Below are 27,169 nucleotides of genomic sequence, written 5' to 3' on the forward strand. Positions count from 1 at the left end.
CCTTGTATGTAAATTCTTTTGTAAAAGAAATTCAGATAAATATTAATTGCGCTAAATTTATATGCAAACTTACAAGAACCACGTAATATTTTGCTTGGATGATTTCAAAATTATATCCATGTCGACTGATTGATTGTGTAGTAAAATAATAATTTGGAAATTTTCGCAAGAAAGGTCTTGCCGCTACTATTATTTGATCTTTCAGAAGCTGAAATATGAGGAGAAACCAACATTAATATATTCTTATTTAAATATATATAAAGTAATCGGGCACTGTTTTTGCCCCTTTAGAACCTCGTGGTACCACCTCTTCTTGCTATAACAGCAGCCATCCTGTCAGGCATGCTCTCCACTAGTTCGTATAGGATATCCACTGGAATGCGTCGCCATTCCTCTTGCAACATGGCACTCAGTTTGACAATGGAAGTTGGCCGCATGTTTCGGCGGCTACTATGCAGTGGTATGCAGACAATAATGTTCACCGGTTGGACTGGCCTGCACAGAGTCCTGATCTCAATCCCATTGAGCACCTTTGGGACGAATTGGACCGGCGATTGAGAATTCGAGAGATGTGGCCAACTTCCATTGTCCAACTGAGTGCCACGTTGCAAGAGGAATGGCGACGCATTCCAGTGGATATCCTACACAAACTAGTGGAGAGCATGCCTGACAGGGTGGCTGATGTTATAGCAACAAGAGGTGGTACCACGAGGTTCTAAAAGGGCAAGAACGATGCCCAATTACTTTTTGGTAGATAGTGTACATATAGTCTCAGTGTTTGTAATCTTTTATTTAATCATGAAAACCACTTTCACTTTCTCCAATTACACACCATCTTCATGTGATATTTTATGCTCAAAACGGCCTACAGAACTGTTTTCTAAAGCGCAGGTTATTAGTCGTGAATCACCTTGTGCAATATGTTTTTATAAAACTAAAAATTATAGATCTAATATTAACATAGTCCACACCTCTGGAGTAACGATCAGCGCGTCTGGCCGCGAAACCAGGTGGCCCATGTTCGAATCCCGGTCGGGGCAAGTTACCTGGTTGAGGTTTTTTCCGGGGTTTTCCCTCAACCCAATACGAGCAAATGCTGGGTAACTTTCGGTGTTGGACCCCGGACTCATTTCACGGCATTATCACCTTCATTTCAATCAGACGCTAAATAACCTAGATGTTGATACAGTGTCGTAATATAACCCAACAAAAAGTATTGACATTTCTTAATTGTTTACCCACTGTGTACCGTACAATGCAGGATCTCCAATATTGAATGTTGGGATTTGAAAAGGTCAGTGTGAATTATGTATTACGTTTAATGGATTGAAACTGCTTTTATTTCATTGACTAACTCAAAAACATTCCAAACAACATTAGTACATTTCAAAACGCCCATCACTTACAGCACGACACACATCATAACGATATTAAATTTCAGTTCACACTCCGGAAAGAATGTAGTAACGGATGCAATAATTGTTTGTCTGATTTCTGCCAATCCATCGCTCTGGAAACAATTCAACTCTTCTTGCAATGGTTCGCAAAGTGGGGTGGTGCTTCATCTTACTGAAAGATGATCTGAAAGCCAGCATCCTTCCATTTTCTCGATTTGAGGAAACAGAAAGTTCTCTAGCATGTCCATATACGTAGTGTGGTTTATATGGATTTCAACAAAAAAAAAATGTCCTAAATTCTCATTCTGCATTAGGTCGCAACAAAGATTGACTTTGGGAGAATCAGACACTATTGGACTATAACATCTTTGCGGGTTTTTCTTTCCACTATCCCCTTATTTCCATTTTAAGGAAATGCTGAAGTTGCTTGTGTTTAATCTTTCCTTAGGTATTTTGAAACGATTGATTGATGTCCTGCATGTTTAAGCAGATTAAATTACAACAATTTTATCCGATATATTCATTTGAAATATGACAATTATGTCCTCGATTTACGAAAGGGGACATGTCAATTATATGACAAAGTGTTGGGAAATCGCAAAAAAAAAAGTTATAACAGACTTAAAAATTTTAATGTACCTGTATAGCCATAGTGATCTAATTAGAAAAAAATATATGAGCATTTTAATTTATTAACTTAGTTATAGTTTTTGCGATTTTCCAACACTTTGTTATGTTGGACATGTCCTCATTTGCAAATCGACGACAGAATTGTCCTGTAGCTTCTTGACATTAACATAAAAAAATTCATTCTCCTGCTGTATTTATGCGTAGGGCATGCATTAAGATAAGTTTTAGAAAAGAGCGAGAGTTTCTTGTATTGTAATACATTAAATAAGGCAGAAGTAACTCTATTATTTACCAAGAATGTGATGCACAGAGGCGGATTTTCAGGAGACGCAAGAGAGGGTGTCTCCCCTAATATTTTACCAGAATACAATAAGATAGTAGTATTCATTCCAGCCGAATTAATATCATAGTCAAGTAATAGGAAATGATGTACATTTTTCCTTTTATAATAATTTTACTGTTCAATACTACAAAGATGTAAGTTACGTCAAGCTGACCACATCCTGTTGGTGATGCTCGCATGCTATAATTCGTATCCAAAGAAAACAGCGCTGTAACCTGCACATCCACATCAGAGAGCCTGCTGTGTCTTTGCGAGAACGGAACAGTGGATACAACTATATGACTCTCCTCCCCGGTAACCATGACAACAGCAGTTCAATTAGTAAGAAATTGGTTACCATAATATTTAAAGTGATATATAATTTTTAAAAAGTGATCTTTAATTTTTTTTTAATTATGGTTTATTTAATGACACTCGCAACTGCCGGTGTGCCGGAATTTTGTTGTGCCGGAGTTCTTTTACGTGCAGCAAATCTACTGACACGAGCCTGTCACATTTAATAACAATTAAATGCCATCGACCTGGGTCGGGATCGAATCCGCAACCTCGAGCACAGAAGGCCAGCGCTGTCTATGGTTATCTGATATAATTGTGACAAAAATACTCAAAATCCATTTTTATTTTTCTTCTGATGAACGTTTTCAGCTCAAATGAACCATGTTTTGATCAATTTGTATAATAATTCTACTGAATGTATTTATAAACTATTGGCTTGTAGCAGCAACTGTTGCCTGATAGAGATTGAGAACCACAATAAAATGCTGACACTTATGATGAAGATGAAGATGATGATAATGGTAATAAATAAATAACACATGACTTTGTCGCAAATATAGCAAGCTGTCTTTGTGCCTTAACTCTACTGTACTGATCTACTAAATATTCTTGGAAAAGTGTTTTTGATTGATATAAGTGTGGATAATCTTCCCTAACTGCAATTCTATAACAGTCGAATTGAAGTAGAGTTAAGTTGTTTTAGTTTCTTGATGTCTAACACGTTATGTTTGAGTTCTTTTTCTCAGCCAGGTTCACCAAATGGGAAAATTAAGAGGTAAATCATTGGGTCACAATGTGAACTATAAGTAGACAACAGTGTAGGGCCTTCTTCTTTACCATGAACAACTACATATAGATTAGAAGACGGTTCACAAATCACAGAAACAAAAACCCTAGCTTTCTCAACAGCAGTTGGTCTATATACCGACGCTGATCTTCAGTAATATTGTCAACAAAACCTAAGTCAACTGAACGCGGCCTACTGGAAGATAATTCTTGCTGTAATATATCTCCTTCTGTTTTATAAGATATTGCATATTACGGATTGGTAGTTAAAATATTAGAAATTTGTTGTAATGTTTATAATTTCTGGGATGTTCACCTCTAATGAGATTAGCTAGGGCTGAATCTTTAATGTAAAGTTGACCACTAGATAGTAAGCAATTATCAGGAGGCAATAAATCGGATATGTATCTTTGGATTTGCCCTCTGATTTTAAAAAAGTAAGGTCCTAGTCCTAGAATTTGAATATTATTTGCAGAAAATGTCGTTGTACTTTTGTACTCCCTAATGTTACTTAAATGTTTATCATTTCACATGAGTTCTTTGAGTTCATCATTTGTACTCTGCTCAGGGAGGGAAATTAGACCGTTATGACAGCATGAATTATAATGCCCATTAAAGATGCCCTTAAAATGAAGGGCTTGGCAAAGACTGCATTTTTTGTTCATTGGACCAACATCGTATTATGCAATACTGTCTTCATGCAAAATTGCATTTCTTGAAACGTTACAAGCAACATTATTTCTACATACTCGTTTATGAGTTCTTGATGCAATTACATTTCTAAAAGTTCTACCACGTTTTCTTGATGGACCAGCTGCTCTCATATTAATGAATTAATAGAGAAGAACTAAATTCACAACATCATAACACTATTATTTCTTAAATAACACCAGATAAAGAAACACACGTATATTAAAACCATTGAAAAACAAAAAAAATACGTGACAGTTGAAAGATGAACAGACCAATAATATCGAGGTCTCGAAAAGCATGATAATTTGACGTCAACATCTCGCATGTCAGAGGGCTTCGATAACTACATTTCTGATCGTTTCAAGGAAACTCGATGTTTTATTTTTTAAAATTTCATTATTTGAAACATAGCCCTTCCTATACACAAAGCCCCACATTACTGACACTATTCACGACCTTCAAAAATCGATAATACTTATGCCGCTTCTTTTCTTTAAATCAGATTGTTTTTTTTTTAATCTTACATCTGCATATAATGCGCCCATATGAAGGTAGTATGGTTAGAAGTAAGAGAATTCGTTATTTTGGAAACAAAAACATATATTGGAGAGTAATAAAATTTGGATTGAAAATAATGGTTCTTTGTTTCAAAAAATATTTCCACAAACAATTTGTGACTAGGTCTATAAAACATTGCAATTTAAAACAATGAAAAAGTGAACAAACACAAAAATGAAAAAAAATATATATATATATATATATATATATATATATATATATATATATATATATACAGGGTGATTTCGTTCAAAGTGTACAAACTGCAGGAGATGATTCCTGAAAGAATAAGGAACAAAAATTGTATAATGAACGTAGGTCGGGGAATGCATGTTTTCCTCACTAGAGAGCGGTACTGTTCCCCATGACGGTAGCGAGCATTTGTATCGGTAACATTACGTAGACATCCGCTTCAATGGTAGTGCCGACTAAACCTAACGTGGACGTGTTTGTCTAGGACCATAGGCATCTCAACAACATCTTCCCCGATCGATGTATCGGACGGGGAGGTCCAATTCCATGGCCTTCTCGGTCACCTGAACTCAACCCGTTAGATTTCTACCTGTGGGGGTATCTCAAAGCATACGTGTATGCTGAACCCACCCCGGATGTGCAGACACTGGAACAACACATTCGCGCTGCCTGTGACGCCATCTGGATGCAGCCTGAAATATTTGAACGTGTGCAGCAGTCTCTGCTATGGCGCGTACACGTAGGCCTCGAGGCCCGTGGGAGTCACTTCGAACGCCTCCTCTAACTGTGGCCTCATGACACTGCGTTGTGCATCGCATTGTAGTATTGTTGAAGGAACGAGTAAATAAATGCTTATAGCACAGAACCTATGCATTTCCGGACGTATGTTCATTATACAGGGACATCACTTTATTTTTACCAACATTTTTAACATTAACCTAGCTATACTCGGAAACACTGTTGCCCCCTTCCATTACAGGAGTCTGATGTTACTAGTGCAATATGTAAACAAATCATTTTACTAGCTATAGGAGGAGAGAAAAGTAGTGTATCCATTTATGTTGTAGGGAAATACGATATTACGATTTTCAGTTTGATCATCACTTTTACGGAATTTATCAAAATACAGTAGAGTAGTAACATTATTTTTTTTCAAAAATTCAACTTTCCAGGCGGCTACGTTCGTTATGTAATGTCTACTTTATTTAGTATATTAATTATTGATGTTAACATACAATATAGAGATGCATTTAAATTGAGGGGGTCATAAGGAAAGGGCTGTAAGTGCACTTAAGTTACTTTTGAGAAAATGGGGTTTAAATATTTAAGCTTTCGTAAAATCGGTGAAATTTTTATTTAAATTTTAATGTGTGGTGCGATTAAAATATCCCTTTGCCACTAACATTTTAGATACTTTTGCTTACACTGGATGCACTTAACTCATGTTATTACAAATGTCACTAGCATTCCTTTGCTTCTAGCCACCTCAATTCAAAATAAGCTAATCTGATTTTTAAACAAGTTGCTGAAAATGGTTGCCGTTCATTACAATGCAGGCTTCAATTCAGTACTCATATTATTAAAAACATTTTGAAGCATATTCTCTGAAATTTAATTTATCGTTTCTTGAATATAATTTTTTGGTACGATATTATTAATATAGGTTCTTTCTTCTATAGAAAACGCAATCATATTTATGAAACACACTATACACTGCAGTGTTTACTTCACTGCTTGAAGACTTCGAATGCAACAGCGGCCGTAAGTTTGTGTGTCTGACGGGAGCAAGGACATTAGTGAAGGCAAGGAAATTAGTCCAGCAAACATTTCGTACATCAGAAATTCATTAGAAAACCTTTATTACCGAGGTCTCGAAAAGCATGATAATGTGACGTCAACATGTCGCATGTACAGAAGGCTACTACATTTTTTATCGTTTTAAGAAAACTCGATGTTCTATTGCTTGAAATTTCATTATTTGAACCATAGCCTTTCGTATAGACAAAACCACACATAACTGACATCATCCATGGCCTTCAAAAAACTAACTCAAATGGTTATAAAGTACTGTACATTTAAATTTAAAGCCATTACGTGAATCACGGCCCTCTGCACAACACTACTAAATGAACTGCAAGATGTACTACGGTATACGCTTTGCTGCGATAGACGCACATATTTTTTTTTTTTAATTTAAAGCTTTTTATGAACTTCGCCACAAAACATTTAGGCCCAATTGTATAAAACTCCCTGACTAAAGATCAACTTTGATCGTAGATCGAAAAGAGAACCGAGTTCAGACAATTCTTCTATTGTATAAAACTTTTCTGCGATCAAATTACCTTGGTTCAAATGCAATCTAAGTTCACGTGAAAAGGATCTGGCAACATCGCATAAACAGGTGAAATACGTGATGCGCGGACCATGTTATACAGGTTTGTTCAGTGTTGCCAATCTAGTGACTTTGACTCTTTTTCAACAACAATTTCTTTTAACTTTTATATTGCTTAAATAGGGATTTAGTGACCTTTTTAGCACCCCAATAGTGACAAAATTTAATCTTTCTTTGTTGATAATGAGAAATCTAGCGACTTTACAACTACTTTTTGGCGACTTTCCGTATACTCTGTTGGAGACACTGGTTTTTTGTGCAATGTAAATAATGGCGGACAATAAGAAGAAGGTTGACTGTTCTCCGAGTTGTTAACATGTTATGATGTTTGATATTGCTAAACATAATAAAGCTTTATAAAACGACAATTTTCGTTTAGTAATACAGTTAATTGAAAATTTATGAATGTACCTATCATATCCATTAATAATTAATGGTTGTTATAAACATAATATAATTATAGGTTATGTTATTTGATACTGCTGAACACGACAGAGCCTTATAAAATATAAGATTGTTTGTGTATTAAGGCAAGAAATTGAAAGAAATGTATATAAATGTACCTGTCATATCTATTGATATTAATAATAATGGATATTTTATTTGCACAATCTGTCACTCGTATATTTCAAACAGAAAAGAAATAACTGAACTTGGATCATCTAACTTAATCGGAGAAACTTCTTCAGTCAAAGTTTACTTTAGTTTGAGACAAATTAATCTCAGATTAGACTTTATACAACACAAAATTCCAAGTTCAGCTGAAACAAGGATCAATTTAACCTCTGATCTAAGATTAAATGGTTTATACAATCGGGCCTTAGATTTTCCCTAAATATTAATATTATTAGCTTTCGATTGAAACATCGCACAACGTCACAGGATGTATAGTTTTCATAAAATTTTCCGCCACAGTTCAAATTAAATATATAGATAGGTTGACAAACAAGTGTGCATACAAGACATCAGGAGTATAAACCAGGCACTATGTAGAAACAATTTACATATGCATACGTCCATTAATAAAACATATTAAACATTCTAAGTTAAAATCTGTTAAACCATAAGAATTAATGTGATTAATATTGTGACTAATAAACCATTGAAACGACGAAGTGATGCTTCGTCTGCATAATGATAGGTACAAGAAGTTTAATACATAGTATGTAAACTCTCATCATTCACGTCTTGGCCGCCTCAACATTCAAACTCACCGTTCGCCACTGGACTGATGCAGTAATGACTTTTAGACTAGAAAGGAATATGAAAGGATGTAACACCGTAAAATACACTTGACAAGTAGAATAAAGGATGATTTTATTATTTACTTTGTAAATATGTAATAAGGAACTGTATCATTTACATATCTCCGTTTTTGTACATAGAAAACATTCCGAAACCCCACGAAGACCCCAAGTTGTTAATTTCAGTTCTGTAATATTTCTTTGTCCTGTCATAATTGTCGCCGAAGTCACCATCGTCTTCACTCTGCTGCGCTCATAATCATAATCGTCACAATCTTAAGAGTATTACAGTAAAACCTCCTTAAAACGAAACGCGACCGTTCCAGAATCTTTTTTTCGTTTTCACAGATTTTCGTTTTACAAAGGGTCGAGTTTTGGCAAAACTAAGAATAGACTACTGCAATATGCTCATTGTAGAACATAATGAAGAAATAATTTGAAATAAAAGTTACTACAGTACAAGCAAATTAATTTTATTTTCATAATTATTAACTTACTTAATTGCAGCCTCTCTCTCCCTCTCTCCGCGTCCTAGTTTCTTGGGCCCCACATTTTTTTAAAGTGCATTCCCGCGACTTTTTTTTGAAGGAAACGTTGTAGGATTTCCTTCGCGTCCTGCATCAATTCAGAGTGTAAATTACGCCCTGATCCATCGGTTGTGTAACTGAAGTTTTGTTTGGTGGAAAATAGATTAACTTCACGTTAGACAAATCAATCCTTGGATGGCAGGTAGCATTGCCTAAAAACAGTATCACCTTACGACCTTGACTTTTCATTGCTTCATTAAAAAATGAAGCCACTCTTCTATGATAGAACTGGTCATCTAGGCTTTTTTATTAAATCGCACAGTTTTACTTTATTCGCACTGTTACTTAACACTGTAATGGTATATTAACACAAAACTCAGAATAAATAAACGAAAATGTGAAATGAAATTGACACTACACTACAATTATTCACAGTTTTATTCTGCTCGCACTGTCCTTTATCACTGTATTAGTTTGTTACCACAAAACTGAGAATAAATAAACGAAAGTTCAAGAGGGTTGGAAGAAGTAACGGTACAAGAGGTCAGTAACCTGCCGGGGTCCCTGACAATAAGCATAGAATTGTGATATGGATAGAGAAATTTCACCCCAACGCCTGACAAAGAATAGCGAAAGTCTTCCAGATCATTGCATGTACAGTCATACAAAAAAATATGCCATGCTTCGTATAGTATTATCGCAAAATTAAAAATGGTTTGATAGAATTTAGCAACAGTTACGCTTAAAATTATCCGTTTTAGTCAGGTTTCTTTTACCAAAATCGTGCCCAAAAATAATTCCATTTTCGCGTTAGGCAGTTTTCCGTTTTAAATTATTATTTTACATGGGAAATCATTCCGTTCCCAAATTTATTTTTCGTTTATGCAGTTTTCTTTTTATATAGAGGGTACGTTTTAGCAAGATTTTACTGTAATTATTATTTCCTGTAATTCTTTGTAGAAACATAGGCCATCTACAAACTTTTTCCATAGCACTCTGATAGTATTAATAATAACAATAACAATACTTAACGTTTTTAATACTTTTCTCGACTTCAATGAAATGTAAATTCTCTGTCCATTGGTTTGTAACTACAACTTTTAATGTCAATTTTCATCTACAAACACTGGTGAAAACCAATAAATTGGCGATAGTTCTGCTGTGATAATGCAGTAAAACTAGAAGAATAAAGGAGGAAGAAGAAAAAGAAGAAGAAGAAGGTACTTGGGAAAGAATTACACACAGTTTATTTATCTCAAGTAGTATAACAGGGATCGAACCGAGAATCTCTTCGTGGAAAAATTTCAGTCAACAACTCAGATACGACTGGACTGTATTATCTTTGCGCTTTTTTTCTTTCCACTATGCCCTTATTCTCAATTAAGAAACTGCTGAGATATTTTTTAACCTTCCTTCCGTTGTGTTTAAATTATTAATTAATTGACATTCCCCGTGCTTAACCATATTGAATAATTGCAACACTTTTCTCCGATATAGGCCTACTCATTTAAAATATGATAATTTTTCTAACTTCTTGACATTAATATTAAAAATTCATTCTGTATTTGTTCTGGAACATGCTTCATACAACAACTGTCTTGTAAATTTTAAAATTATCCTATTAATGGCTAATTTTATTGTTCCGTCAATTGTGTTTTAATTGCATTGTTTGTTTTAATTTTAAATTTATATTCATATGACGGTTTAAATTCATAATACAAACATAATTATTATTCCAGCAAAGTAACATTTCTATAGGCGTGTCTGCTGATATCCGAGTGCTGAATTAAAAGAAAGAATATTACCTTTGAATCAATAGTATTTACTGTCTCGATGTTTACACAGTTATAAAGATACGACGACGAAATTTTACCCCTTTAGGAAAAGATCGAGGTTAAACATAGCAGCAATGGCAGCTAATACATTATGTGGCCAACGTGCACGGAATGAAAGGGCTCGACCCATTCTAATTAATTAATTATCTCAATCATTTCTTAGACCTCAAAGTAAAGGAGGAAACCCTACAAGAATTAAAAGTTGTACTCGTTTTCAATAACATTCGTAATGACAAATATAACAACACGAATAACATGACACAAAAGATGACATAACACGACACAACACGTGACATGACATGACACAGGATATGACATGACAAAACACATAACATGACATGATACAACACATGGAATAACATGACACAGCATATGACATAGCATGACACAACATATGACAAAACATGATACAACATGAAACAACACAACATATGACGCAACATAACATAACACATGACAGAACATAACAAACTGCATGAATACAGACTGTCTAAAAAGAATTTTGAAACTGTCTTCCGATAGTAGGATGATCTCTGAAAACTTTCTGCAAACCGAATTTAAGTGTTCGCTGAATTGGACTATCTGATTTAACATTCAGAGAGAATATATTTGCTGAATATGGTGAATTAACGAATTTTGCAGTATTTATATGTTATTCTTCTTTTATCGGAATGTTGTCAGTATACATAACGCAATGTGAAAGTACTCAGTTATAGGAATGTGTCGTTATGAATTAAATATCTGTTCACTAACATCAGACATTTTACTTACTGTCAAATGTGATATAGATTACAATATAAGTCAAAGCATAAAACATATGAAAAATTACAGCACTTACCTATATATACCTATATACTGTATATTAAATCATATTTCTATAAAATAATTATTATAGTTTTCACAAATTATGTGTAATAATATATTATCTAGTAAGATACTTCTCAACGTCATGAATATATCTGTAATATTTCTGAAAGTCTGTTCCTAAAAAGGTCATTAAATCACACGAAACATAAGTATATATTTGTGCCGTGACTTAATTGTTTTGAACATATAAACTTGTCTATTAATATTTCTAATTTTTAATGCAAATATAGTTTTACTACATTTATTATAGCATAATCTTCTAATGATGTAGTGTCCCAAAGAAAGATATAAATGACCTCATTAAGTAAATTACACTCCATATTCTTGTATACAACACGTTAATACTGGTGTGTGCATTATTTATTCAGTATTAAATGCAGCGTTTTAAAATAAAAAAAAAACACGTACAGAAATCCTCATCAATATTGTATTTTTAACTTAAGATGCCAAGATTTTAAGTTATGAATACAAATAAAACTCGTTTAAAAATAATCATAATAGGATATACGGGATGCAATTTAATCAAATGAATTCGGAACCGGTAAAGAAAGCCTAGCATATCAAAACCGTTATATTAATATTTCCTTCAATCGCATCTGTATTAAAATGCATCCAGTTGAGTGCTGAAGTGCGTTTTTAATTTACTTCAAAGTCTATATAAATGTCAGTTTTTAATAATTAAACTGTATATTTCACTTAAACTATTAGAATCATAACTACTAAGCTCCACACCAACTTAGTCGATGGAACATCCATTCATGGAATCCAGACTTAAATCAGTTCATTTTCTGTTCCCGGAAAGCTTCATGGAATTTAATAAACTCTTGGAGCTGTGTGAAATATCTCCAGTCTCTGCTTTGCCTTATTGATCATAGTTTTCCGAAAACCCTCATTTCGTTTGTTTTGTCTATCTGTATTCCTACTCATCTACAGGGTGTTTAAAAATACGGGGCATACTTTCAGGTATGTATTTCCCACATGTAGACAATCAAACTAGTTCATTACAACATGTGTCCGGAAATGCTTCATTTCCGAGTTATGGCCTTCACAACATTGAAATTCACCGGAACGTTGTTCTTTCCGCAGGTCGTTGTCATTACAGAAGATGTTCAAAATGTCCACCTCCTGCTTGAATACAGACCTCACATCGATGTCTCATTGACCTGCGAACACGATCCCAAACTTCAGGAGTATTGCGTATGTCCTCAATTCGATTGCCACAATTCGATTCCGAAGGGATTCCAAATCAGGCACCGGAGACGAATAAACCAATGATTTTAAATGGCCCCACAAGTAGAAATCGAGAGGGTTCAGATCAGGTGAGCGTGGAGGCCAAGCAATTGGGCCACCTCTACCTATCCATCGATCAGGAAACCTTCGATCCAAGTACCGGCGAGCCGTACGACTCAAGTGTGCAGGAGCGCCATCATGCAAGAAGTGAATGTGTTGACGATTGATGAGTGGAGTGTCTTCTAAAACATGAGGTATGGTGTTTTCCAGGAAGTTTGTGTATGCCTGCCCCGTAAGTCTGTTTACAAGTACATGGGGTCCAATTAATCGATCATCAATGATACCGGCCCACATGTTGAGGGAGAACCGCACCTGGTGATGAGATGGAACAGTTGCACGTGGGTTCTCATACGCTCATACATGCTGATTGTGGAAATTTGTTATGCCATCTCGTGTAAACTGTGCTTCATCTGTAAATAATACTAAGGCAGGAAAGTTCGGATTTACACCACACTGCTGCAAGAACCACTGACAGAACCTAACTCGTGCAGGGTAATCTGCTGGTGACAGGGCCTGTACACGTTGCAAATGATAAGGATACAATTGATACTCTTTCAACAGTCTCCAGACAGTCGTATGAGGAACATTGACTTGCAACGCTACCCTTCGTGTGCTGATAGGAGGAGTCATGTTCACAACCTCCAGAATCTCCTCCTGTACTTCTGGAGTTGTAGATCTTGGTCGTCCCCTTACCAAACCAGGAGAGTTAAATTTTCCATACTCGTACAGACGGTAATGGAGACGTACAAATGTCTTCCGATCTGGACATTGTCGCTGTGGGTACCTCTCCTGGTACAAACGACGAGCCAGCGCAGCATTGCTGTCCGCCTTACCATAAATGAAGTGTATCTCTGCCAGCTCTTGATTTGAATAGCCTACATGTTGCACAGTCTAACGCCTACACAACACTGAATGTAACCTTCGCCTCGGAATGAACTGTCAGAGTGCCCTCTTAATGTCTCCTTTGACGGCAACGACCTGCGGAAAGAAAAACGTGCCGGTGAATTTGAATGATGTGAAGGCCATAACTCGGAAATAAAGCATTTCCGGACACATGTTGTAATGAACTATTTTGATTGTCTACATGTGGGAAATACATACCTGAAATTATGCCCCGTATTTTTAAACAGCCTGTATAGTTAATCTTGAAGAGCTGATTTAGTTAAAAGAAGAATAATTCCTATTAGAAATTACTATAATACACATTTTACAGATTGTACTTAAATTTGTGGAAAATTAATTACATAGGTACAGTACGTACTCAAACACAAATAAACTAAAACTCATATATTCCATATTTATTACATTACTTCCTCTTTATTTGTTTCTTTCTTCCTGATTTATTTATTGAAGCCTAAATGAAATAATTAGTGATGAGATGCAATAGATCAGTCTAAACAGCTTCTAGGCAAAGCGAATAATTAGACACCATCATCAGTAATGAGTATTTATATACCCCACTTAGATCAGTCACGTGACTTTAAATGAGGTACCTGCAGGTAATAAGGCCACATTAAATTTAATTAATTTTTTTATGATTGTGGTATTCCCTACATAAAAATTTCGTTTGTTTGTATTAACTTTGATTCTTTATGTACGCATACATAGAAAAATAATTCATGACTTTTCTGTAAATCAGAATGTTTTTTTCTTACATTTTGAAAAATCTTACATTGTACAGGCAATACCATATGAAGGTAATGAGGCTAGAAGAAAGAGAATTCGTTATTTTGGAAATAAACACATTTATTGGAGATTAATCAAGTTTGGATTGAAAATAATGGTTCTTTACTTCAAAAAAACATTCCCACAAATAATTTGTGACTAGGTCTATAAAACATTGCAATTTAAAAAATGTGACAAAGTGAACAAACACAGGACAGAAGGTAACATATCATTTATTTCCAGTCTATAACCATTTTTATTACTTTTGTAATATCACATAAACAGTTCCGTAGTTCAGAGAAACAATATTAACAAAATAAAGGAACATTTTTAATATAAAATTGATACCTAAGTTATAACTTAGAGCTTGTAATACTTGCAAAGTCATTCATTTCCCTTTATTCAATGACAATGCCAGGCGCAAATAATCGATACGAACATATGAAGACTTTGTCAGCTATGGATACCGAATTATTTCATAATTTATTTCCTACAATAATAATGCTAAGATGCCATAAAGTGTTGCATCCAACTCGTGGAAAATCTTATTATGACACTCGTGAAAATTATCGCACTCAATATGGTTCGTGCGACAAACATTCCCATATGCCATAATCATCAAGATTGTCCACTTGTTGCATAAATAACTATTTTGTGAGTCCAACACATTCCTAATGCATGTACACACCACGAATTGCACACAGTCGTATATTCATGTGGCCATATTACCTGCATCCAGCACCTCTAAAAAAATCGGCTATTTTTCAGTTCGATATGAATGCATTTTAAATAAGCATTGAATGTCTGTAACAAGCATTTAAAAAGTAATAAAATGTTATATAGAAACTATAATTACCAATTCAAAATGTTAAAAAAAAATCTGATTTAAAGAAAGGTCTTGGATTATTTTTCTATGTATACGTACATAAAGAATCAAAGTTCATGCAAACAAACGAACTTTTTATTTAGGGAGTACCACAGTTATGAAAAAATTAATTACAATTAAGGTGGCCATATTACCTTCAGGTACCTTATTTAAAGTCACATGACTGATCTAAGTGGAGTATATAAGTAAGTTACTCATTACTGATGATGCTGTCTAATTTATTCGCCTTGCCTAGAAGCTGTTTAGACTAAAATACAAGTATATTGAATAATTAAAGGAAGAAAATTTAATCTAAATAAGAGAACTCGGGAAAAGATGCAAGAATACTTGTAGCATTATCGCGCTGATTGGCGATACCAATGCGCTGATGTAGATATTGACTGCTTCGAGGGTCCCCAGAAAGCTGCACTAAACTTCTGCCTGTGGTGAAGATGAGAGCTTTGGTTTCACTACACCATGATCCAAACGTTTCAACCGCAAAAGGGACAAAAATTGACAATTTTTTTTGTCCATTGCATCTCATCTCTAATTATTTTCTTTGGGTCTTCAATAATTCAATTTATATTACTTACTTACTTACTTACTTACATACTTACTTACTTACTTACTTACTTACTTACTTACTTACTTACTTACTTACTTACTTACTTACTTACTTATGGCTTTTAAGGAACTCGGAGGCTCATGGGCGCCCTCACATAACCCCGCCATCGGTCCCTATCCCGAGCAACATTAATCCAATGTTTACCATCATATCCCACCTCCTTAAAAACCGTTTTAATATTATCTTCCCATCTACGTCTCGGCCTCCCCAAAGATCTTATTCCCTCCGGCCTCCCAACCAACACTCTATATGTATTTCTGGATTCGCCCGTACGTGCCCATCTCAAATGTCTGGATTTAATGGCTCTAATTATGTCAGATGAAGAATAAAGTGCATGCAGTTCTGTGTAATGTATCTTTCTCCATTCTCCTGTAACTTTATCCCTCTTAGACCCAAATATTTTCCTAAGCACCTTATTTTCAAACATCCTTAGTCTCTGTTCCTCCCTCAAAATGAGAGTCCAAGTTTTACAACCATATAGAACCGGTAAAATAACTGTTTTATAAATTCTAACTTTCAGCTTTTTTGAGAGCAGACTGGATGATAAAAGCCTCTCAACCGAATAATGACACGCATTTCCCATACTTATTCTGCATTTAATTTCCTCTGAGTATAATTTATATTTGTTAATGTTGCTCCAAGATATTTGAATTTTCCCATCTCTTCGAAGGATAAATCTCCAATTTTATATTTCCATTTCATACAATATTCTGGACACGACACATAATCGTATACTTTGTCTTTTCAGGATTTACTTCCAAGTAAAATTCCCGTGTTTTCCGTATTAGTTTCTGAATTTTCTTCTAACATATTCACGTCATCAGCATAAACAAGAAGCTGATGTAACCCGTTCAATTCGAAACCCTCTCTGTTATCCTGGACTTTTCTAATGGCATATTCTAGAGCAAAGTTAAAAGATGAAGGTGATAGTGCATGATTTAGCCCCTTGTTGGAAAAACATCTGACAGAATCTGGCCTATACGGGCTCTGCTGTACGTTTCATTCAGAAGCAATGGCCAATGGCCAATGGCCAATGGCGAATCCTCGGACCTCATTTCATCTCACTACATCTCGCCAAAAAAAAAAAAAAAAAAAAAAAATGTACAACATTGTAAAAATTTTAGAAAATTACTAAATTGTAAAACTATAAAACTTTGTAAAAATTGTAATTGTAATATTGTAAAATGTTGACATGTTCCACATCTTAAAGCTTCATTGCTCATGTAAGATCTATGGAATAAAATAAATGAATGAATGAATGAATGAATGAATGAAATGAACTAGTTTCGTGGGAATGCCAAATTCAATAAGAATATCATATAAAACTTCTCTCTTAACCGAGTTGACAACAATAATGCAGCACTCATGAGGCAACTAAGCCAGGAGATATTTTGGTAGGATTGCCAGTTCCTTTACCTCCTATTGCATACATTACTGACTAGCTACATATTAACACTAATCAGATTTCAGATGATTACAAAACAATATTGTTCTTCCTCTGACACATATCGCCAAGTGAGATGTAAGTTACTGCCTGATAATAGATGTACATATCAGCCAGAACCTCAATCAGAGATGATATTTCCTGATGAATGTAGCCTACCTAATTTTAAGTGTAGAAGGGTCCGACGTTTTGGATCCAGTAAATCCTTTCACGTTCCTTGCTTTCATTTACGGTAGAATCTACAAGTAGCTTGCAAAAGGTGGATATTTCTGAACAATCTTTTTCACTGACTTAAATTTACCAGATACCTCCGTTTTATTTGGATGTCGCAAATTTCGATCCCTGCCAAGCACTTGCGTTAAAATAATGTCATTGTTTGTGAGTCCTTCTTAATTAATTCTATGAATTTCCATATCGGTGCGTAATGGGTGACGTTGTGTTTTTGGAAACGATTTTGCTATGTTCTATGTATAACGTTAAATCTATAACTTCAGACTGAATATAAGACTATAAAACACAACCTGAACATCTGCCAATGGCACAAAAGGAATTGACATTAGTTGTCGAATTTCATTTGTTATGCTCGGAACTTGTTAATCAAAAGTCTCAATAAAGAATGAAACAGAAAGTTAATAATTGTAAAAATTATGGAGTGCCTAACGCCCATAACTCTAAATAAATAAATAAATACACAAATGCATTTTACTTGCGAGTGAACGTACTGTATATAAAAGTGGACATAAATGTGTGTGAACATAGGTCACATGGGCCCCAAATATGTATAAATATAAATAAAAGTGAACAAAAATAAAATTGGAAATAAATGTGTGTGGACTATGTGATATGTACATGGTATTAATGAACGTATTGTCCTGGAAGCGTATTGAAATAATGCAAATGAATTTAAATTAAATAAATATTATACTAGGGCATTTATTAAGTAATGGTAACAATACTGTAAATCAGCGCTCCTAGCTGTGAGCATCGAAATCTTTTAGTATGTAATAGAGACGTGATTTTTGCATAAATGTGGAATATTAAAAAACTTTTAAGTAATCATATTGTGTGAATATAGGGACTGTTTCTGATTTGTATTCAGTAATACCGCCCTAAAATTTTCAGTAGGTATGAACAAAATGCTTCATAAAAATACAAGTTGCAAGAGTAAAAAATGCCACCCAGTGCTTTACGGAATTAAAAGAAGCTTTTAAGAGAGAAGTCCTACCATACTGAACTATTGCGAGGGGAAGCGAAATATTCGCTTTCAATCAAGATTTGACATCCGAACGCCTTTAGATCGATCAGTAAAAAAGAGATCCAGAAATGATGCTACAGATGGAGTCCGCCGTCTTCCAAGGATTTGTTGATATACTGTTGACATGCCAGAGGTTTATATTTTAAGTTTGTAATGCCAAAAACAACCTAAATAAATTTAGTTGGAAACAGTAATTATGTTACCATTACCTTTCGAATGCCCTAATATATTACCTACATCAACATATAAATCACCCGGTGACGGATTTATAATGCACAAAGCCCGTTTCCTCATACACTTCGATCTCCTCTGTGATATTCAATCCAAAATTGTTACATTTCATATGATATTAAGTTCTTTACTCTAAAAAGTTTTTGTAGCTTAAAAGAGTTTTATTAATTCATATAAATACCGATTACTACGTAAACCTTTTAAAATTTCTTCTGATGTTTTACATATAAGTAGCGCACGAATACAGTACATGTTAACGGGAAAATTGCTTCCATTAATTTAATAGAAGAGACTGCAGTAATGTACAAAAGGACGTTGCAAAAATTCTTTGCGATTTTAATTAACCTAATTACTGTGGGTTGATTTGAACTGACATTTGCACTGTAGCAAGTTTTCATTTATTTAATTTTTCTTTAAAGTTTACACAAGGACTTGATTAGTTTTATTTACCCCCAATTAATGTAATTCAAACCAGAACATAAAACTAATGGAAATTAAATAAACATGTTCAAATTGATGTCTAGTTTGTTTAGCTAAATAACATTATACAGGGAAATTAAAAAAAAATATATTAGAGCAGAGCAACCCACAGAATTCTAGGTACAACAGGAGTATAGAAGACGCGATTATATTTCAGTATATAATTATGATCTGTGACAAAATAATTTTCACCCTTTCCATTCTGATTTAAGGAAGAGTACAGCAATCATGGAAAAATCGTTCCGTATAGTTTGAAGACAACGTAACATGTTTTTCGAACAGTTTATAAATAATGTTGATTGTTTACGTGAGTTTAAATATAGAGCAGGAATTTTCATTAGGTCCAGTAGTTTCGACTGTATCGAGAAGCTTTACTTTTCCCAAGGGATTAATATATAGGGTAAGGTTTCCTATATTGCACCACTTTAGCTTTTATAATTTTTATTAAACAGTACAGTTTTTATTTTCTGCATTCCTTTACAGAGATACATTCCCAGAACATTTATCTTTATGTAAAAAATAATCCTTGAATTTGATTTAATATTTTTAAATTAAAATTACATTTTCGAAACACATGTCAGTGGTGCCATTTAGGCAATTAGTTTCCTAAATAGTACCAGCGGTTTCTTAAATCGCACCTCTTTATCTGCAGGGAACAGGATGAAGGAAGGCTTTTAATATTGAAAATATTGAAGAGTATTTGAGTGAATAATGTGATAAATGCAAATTACAAGTTTATTGAAATTAATGAAAGAGAGTAACGCATCTTCAAATGAAATTGAAAAAATAAAGCGTAAATTACGTAACATTTAAACTTTCTGAATGCGTTTTTTATTGTTATACATTTGCCATGTGCTTCACCACGCAGTTCTGACTGTAAACTGCGTCACCTTTTCTCCACGATTATCTCGAAGCCACCTAAGAGCTGCTTCACGATATATCTGTCTGAAATGATTTGAAGATAGAAACATCTAAAGGCTGGGCCTATGAGTATTATGACGAGGAAGCTGAAACAGGAGCATACCATTTTCCCGAGATAATCTAACTTCTAAATTTTTGGAATGAGTCGTATAGGTGGACGTACAGAAGCAGCACTTTTTTCTATGGCAGGTTTGAGTGGCAAATACAATGTTTGAGCTATTCGACAAATAGTTCACTGTTGATGTAACCTGACTCAGACCAAACAAATAACGATCCTGGAGGAGCACCAGCTGATGATGAAGGATGCACTGTTTGATGTTTAAAAATTATCACAGGTGGCACAAAATACCTGATGCGCTTGTACAACACACACATGTTGTATTAATGCGCTTTTCACTATTTGATATTGTACCCACCTGATGCATTCCTAGTTCACTTAAAATTTATGGGGCCTTCTTTTGTACGGCTAGAATTGCTACAATTGCTCATATCGCACCGGTGCAAATTAGGCACCTAGAAAGTGATGCGAATTGAGAAACTACGCCGTAAGTTATTTCCTTCATTCTAGCCTATAATCACCACATGTTCGAAAATCCTACTAAGTTAAATGTTCTTTAATACCTCTTTAAACGAATAACATCTTAAGATTATGGATTCCTTTGCATACAAATCCGTTATTTAGTTACAAAATGTTAGCTAAATAAACATCCACCTGAGCGGTTATATTATTAGATACACTATCACCACGCTGCTGACACAAAGAAGTGGCAGAAATCAAGTGACATGGTGGAAGTTCATATGGTAGATTGTAACAATACCACTAGATGCTACACTACTATAGTAATTTGTTTTAAACTAGCAGTGGTGCGATTTAGGAAGCGGTGCAATTTATGCTACCCTACCCTACCCTACATCTCAGATAAGAAGTGGGTTTGAAAAGTCTGGCCAGACACATAGATGCCATTGAAAGTGTGTCAACAATACCGTAATTGTTAGCTGCTATTATACATTAGTTCAAGCACGAAAAATCATAATTTTCTGTTGAATACATTTTGTCTAGTTTAATTTTGAAGTTAGTGCGCCGAACACATTGGCAAAAATGGAAAATATTGAGCTTCGTGCGTCATTAAATGTTTCGTAAAAAAGAGAATGAGTCCAACAGAAATTAAAGCAGACATGGATACTACAGAGAGGGAATTCCTCTAGCTATTTCAACTGTGAAAAATTTCGCGGCAATATTTAAACATGGTTGAGAGAGTGTGGAAGATGACCTCCGAACTGGAACGTCCATTAAGAACAATAAGTGAATAAATCGTAGAAAAAAAATCCAGTTTGAACTGTCATGTTCCATTTTTGCTCATTTCGCTAGATGCAAATGCAAGGCTAAATTATTAATAAAATGGTGCTAACAATCAACAGGCAATCAACAATGACAGAAAACAAAAACACATGAATGAAATATTTTTGTATTACTGAATTCACAAGAAAAATTATGAATTTAACAAAAGTTACTTCATTATGATGCCAAAAACAATGACAGAAAATAAAACCACATGGATGCAATCTTTTCGACTTGCTGAACTAAAAGCATTTAAAATCCATTACACGTAATAGAAACTTCACAGTAACCTCATGAAATCCCACCATTCATTCTCGGAGTCGCATGTGTGTATGCGCGCTGTCCATGTCGCGCATCCAGTAAAATACTGTCGTATGTTGAAAATCACATATTACATTCGTAAATTATTTCCAACGCTCTTTTCCTAGTTGGAGGTATGGAATTCTAATAGTAAAATAGTAAATCATCAAAGGTTTTCTATTAATTTATTAAAATATTTTTACAGCAATATTTTACTACGAAATAGCATATGTTTACAAACTACAATTTTCGAGTTTCAACGCTATTTTACTGGGAGTGCGATGTGTTCACTGTGGAATTTTCTCCCATGGAATATTATCTTCTCCCGCAAAGTTCTTTTTTGCGTTGTGAAATCCATGAAAATTCCAGTAGGCTTACATTGTTTTTGGAAGTGGAGTTTGGTGTTCCTTGTCCTAAGTGCTTTGCGTTATAAAATTGTGTCACGTCAATTATTCTCTCTCCCTGCATATCTACGACCGAATGTTTTTTATTACGATGCCATGAAGATCGTTACGCATACATCTTCGGGCAAGGTAAGAGCTAAAAAATATTTAAGACTTGAAACCAAACTTCACTTATCTCTATAATAGCAAAGAGTTGGAAATTGTATGTATAAAATAAAGGACAGTTTACCTGAACTTATATTCACACTAAAATCATAACTGAAACATATAGCACTGTCCATGAAAATCTTAATTTTCCGTACATGTAAGAACAGATAGAATTTCACCATCTTGCACAAAGTAAAATCTTTAAGATACTTGCTGTCAAAATTTGAATGCACGATATTATAATGTCTATTAAGATTAAAGCGTTTATAAACTTGAACTATGCCACGACATAATAAATACATGGCACTGCCTTCCTTTCCAGCAGGTATGAAGAAAAAATCATGCTCCCAACTATCTTGAAAATCTCTTCCTTCCTCTTCCAGCTTTCTTTTCTTTTTCCTTTTGAAAAAACACCAGCCATTATTAAACACTGCACTGCAATAAACTTACCACTATCAATTAACTGTTCAACTCAATAGGAGTATAACAGTAACCGAGTATTCAGTCGCTTGTTCATAGAAACTAAAAAAAAAAAATTATTTCAGAGAGATGGCGGTGCACAACATCTAATGACTAAATTGTGCACCAATATGCCTAGGTAAAATCCCAAATCTCTCCGCAGTGCATATGAGGAGAAGGCATATTTGACTGTTGACAGTGATTCGTCCGTCGGATTGCGACGTTAAGCCTGGCGACCTCCTTGGTGCTATTCGACAGGTGTAGGCTACGTGCCGGTAGCGGATTTTCCCTTCTCCTTTTCTCACCTTCTTCATAATCCTCATCCATTCCCTACATTACACCTACACGAACACTTACACATACACGACATAACTCTTCACAGATATTCATCACGCATAACGTGGTCCGCCGAAGTGGTGTGCAACTTGAAAATGGGTCACAGTCACAGTATGCGGAACCCGAATCACGCAAGTGAAGTGAATAGGCATTAGACACACACATTAATATAGGGAAAACTTTTAAGAAGAGCCAGTGTAAGAATTTCTAATCGATATGAAATTTGTAGACTCTTAGTGATTTTGTTCATGAATCTATAAGTTTCTGGCTATAGTCTACAAGAATTTATTGTTAATGTCTCTCGAATAAAAATAGTACATGTACCTGTGACATAGGAATCATGAACTGAATCGTATTAGATCTTAAAGTTCAACTTGCTAGCAAGCCAAAATAAAGACAAAGGAAGAGGAAGAAGATGGAGAGAAACTCCACTCAACCCAAACCCATCTATAAACCATCAGCATCATAATTCTCGACGTTCTCCCAGTTAGCTATGGTTCACTGCATTCTTGAAATGCTCCGTTTTCGGAAACCGCGTTCGTTGTGTTGACCTTCTGAAAGAATCTCTATACCATTACCTCACAGGAAGTTCTGTGCCGTGTTTTAATACAGACCGCGCTGTAAGCTTTTTGAAACTGTGAACAAGTCACTGCAAAAATAACGTATTAAACCTACAATTATTCAACATATCAGTGTGCATGGATTTTGTAAATCGTTCAATCTGAACGTCAGGTTATTATCAGCGAGATACAGTTAGTTAAATGACGCTGTGTGAAATGTTTTACTATTTCATTCCTTCTACTTGTAAGAAAACTTAATATGAAAAATAGTTAGGCCTACTGTACACAATAAGTTTAAGAAGAATAAAGTAGTGTGTAATATATCGAACGGAATCTCTTTCGGCTTATATGCAGAGTCTAGGGCTATATAATGAGTGATTTATAAAATCTGAGCTAATGTTAATAACATAAATATAAATGCTACTTATATGGTGTTTTCACAAAATTATGTCTTTTTTTTCTTATTAGGAGGGAGGGAACATCCCACGCACTACGACCTGAGATCTATTGTACACCCCCCCCCCCATATGGGATGAGTTGCGTGCCCACCGATCCTCTACGCGCACCGACCTAACCACTTGACCCCCTTAACGACCGATCCCTACAGCGAACAGAATCTTTGTACCACTCCTGCTTCGGCAACCCCCCCCCCCCAAGGCTCCCTTAACGGTTCGAGGTGGAAGTCCTCTCTCGAGAAGTTCTGCCCCAGGTTCCGTTGCAGATGCTATTCATCATCAATTGAATACAATCCACGGAGGCCGGTCGAGAGAGCCAGAAGCTTCGGAGAGCCGCCTGTAGAGCGATCTGAAAACCAGAAGAAATAACGGCATGATGAATGAAAGGATGATGGGGGAGGAAAGGAAGTAGCGAAGATGATTGGGGTTCCAATCGCCTGATAAAGTTACCTGATATTCATTCATAGTGAGTGAGGGAAAAACAACGAAAAAACCTCACCCAGGCAACTCGTCCCGACCGGGGATCGAACCCAAGCCCCCTGTGTTCGGAATTAGACTCGCTAATCCCTCAGCCACAACGGTGGACAAATAATGTTATAACACGGAAGATTATTTTTACAAGTCAATGAGGATTACACCTGTATGTAAATCAACAATTTTAACACAATATTTGGATACAATTATCAAATGGGACAAGTGTAATTTTTATGTCTGAATTTGTCTAGTCATAATACGACTTTATTGAATTAATTTTCTACCCTCATGACGGATTACATTTGCACCGAAAAATTCTGCAGTATGCAATGGTCAGGTATGAATGTGAAGTCTTTCTTTTCAAGTGATGTTCATAACTTAAGTTCAGAGTTTTCACAATTAACTTCCAAGCACGCATGAAGTCATCTACGTAACGCTCTTTGCCCCAGCAACAAAGACGCTGTAGAGATAGAGCGTCAGTAGTTATTTTATAGAGCGTCAAGTTTGTGGTATGTGAAGTCGCATATCCTGTGGTGTGTATAGCTCTTGCAACACTCGCCGCTTTACATACGCTACTTAACATGTACCCAGATACCTGTAAACCCAGTTTCTTAATCATACTGAACTGCTCAACGATTTGTTTTTAGACAAGAAGATGTTTATCGCGTTATTGAGCCGCTTACTTTATTGCTGCTTCATTTTCGTGGGACGTGACGGTACTCATCATGCACAAGCTCCACCTCAGCGAGTTTTCCTCTGGATTAGCACATTGTATTGTGTCCTTGCAGTGATTTCATTGTCTAGACCTGTGATTTCCAAACGTTTTCGGGTCATCGTCCCCTTGACTCCATAAACTCGTCCTCAGTGCACTCCTACCCAGTGAGCTGTATACTAAACTGGAGGCACTACTCAATGCTTTAAAAGCGTGACCGAATGCTGAGCGCCAGAGCGTATTGCTATCTCTTTCTAACATAGTGTTGTCCTTCTCTCTCTTGCAGTGAATGCTATCTTACACTAACGGTATTTTTATTGCTTACTACGCATGTACAACATCAACCTCACGAAAGACTCATTGAAACACATTAGTTAGAAAGAGAAAGCAACTCCCTCTCCAACATGGTAGCTACAGTCACGTTTTCAGACAGGAAAAAGCTTTGCAGTGGTGCCTCCAGTTTAGTATAGAGCTCACTGCTCTTACCTCTTACCTGACCCCACCCTATATTCAGGAAAGTGATTTACACAACCTAAAAGAAAGGGCAATAATATTTTTAAAGCAAATGACTAATTTACAATTCGTTCCAATCCAATATAAAGCGATAAAATTTGTAACAGCAGCTTTACATTAAAATCTAATAAATTATTTACTATAATACATAAAAATCTAATAAATTATTATATTACAGTGGTATTGATTTGAATTATCAGAAAATCCTTAATGTGATGGATTGGCTTGATGAAGTGATACCAATTATCCTAGTCTGGTTAATATATTAACCATAAGGTAGCTCTTCTTAAGAAAAGGGATTGCCCAATGGACACAACATACTCTGAATACAAAAATAATTCCATTACACAATATAATATAGAAGTTTTCAATATAGATATACCAAAAAATTACGTAATATTAGAATTTTTCATCGCTTCATTGTTCATATAACTAATTTTTTAGTGTTCATTGTCCATATAAATAGTTTCTGAGAATTTGTATTCGGTATTTAACAGTAATGGCCAGACTTTTTAATGTATTGGTTGGCACATTAAATCTCTTTCAAAATTCAACAAACAAGTTTGAGATGGTACTACGAGAACCTAAAATCAAAACTATCACTTCGGTATCACCACTAATTTTACACTTATGCTCAAAGTATTCACGAACTGTCTCATAAATTTTCTCTTTTCTATGTTCACTTGTTGAGGTTAATCAACACTAGTCTCAAATCGAACCGTTAGATCATTAATTACGGCATTATCATATTCTCTATCAATAACAATCATATCGACATGTTGAATTATGTGAAGTCTATTTCTTTGCTTCGATAGAAGTTTAATCACCACATTAAAACTACATTCCACCAAATATGATGTTAGAAATGCAACGAGGAGTTTCTTAACTACTCATCACAGTGATGAATAACGAGTAAAGATCTCTTTCTGCAACCAAAGTACTGACAAGATTTTTTAAGTTTTGTCTTCAACTGAAAGTAATTTCGTAGCTCAATTAGTTCTTTCTCCGTAGTTCCCATGACCGTAATATCTGAAAATGGACTTATTACCCAATCTAGAACTTTCAACGAAAGTAGATTCTTAAATCCCTGAGTGAGATATATCTTCATGCAGTATATTCAAATGGTCACGGTAAACTTTCAGATCATCAGCTTGCACCCTACACCTTCCCAGC

Source organism: Periplaneta americana, chromosome 9 (genome assembly GCF_040183065.1).
Source record: "Periplaneta americana isolate PAMFEO1 chromosome 9, P.americana_PAMFEO1_priV1, whole genome shotgun sequence".
In the NCBI taxonomy this organism is placed as follows: domain Eukaryota; kingdom Metazoa; phylum Arthropoda; class Insecta; order Blattodea; family Blattidae; genus Periplaneta; species Periplaneta americana.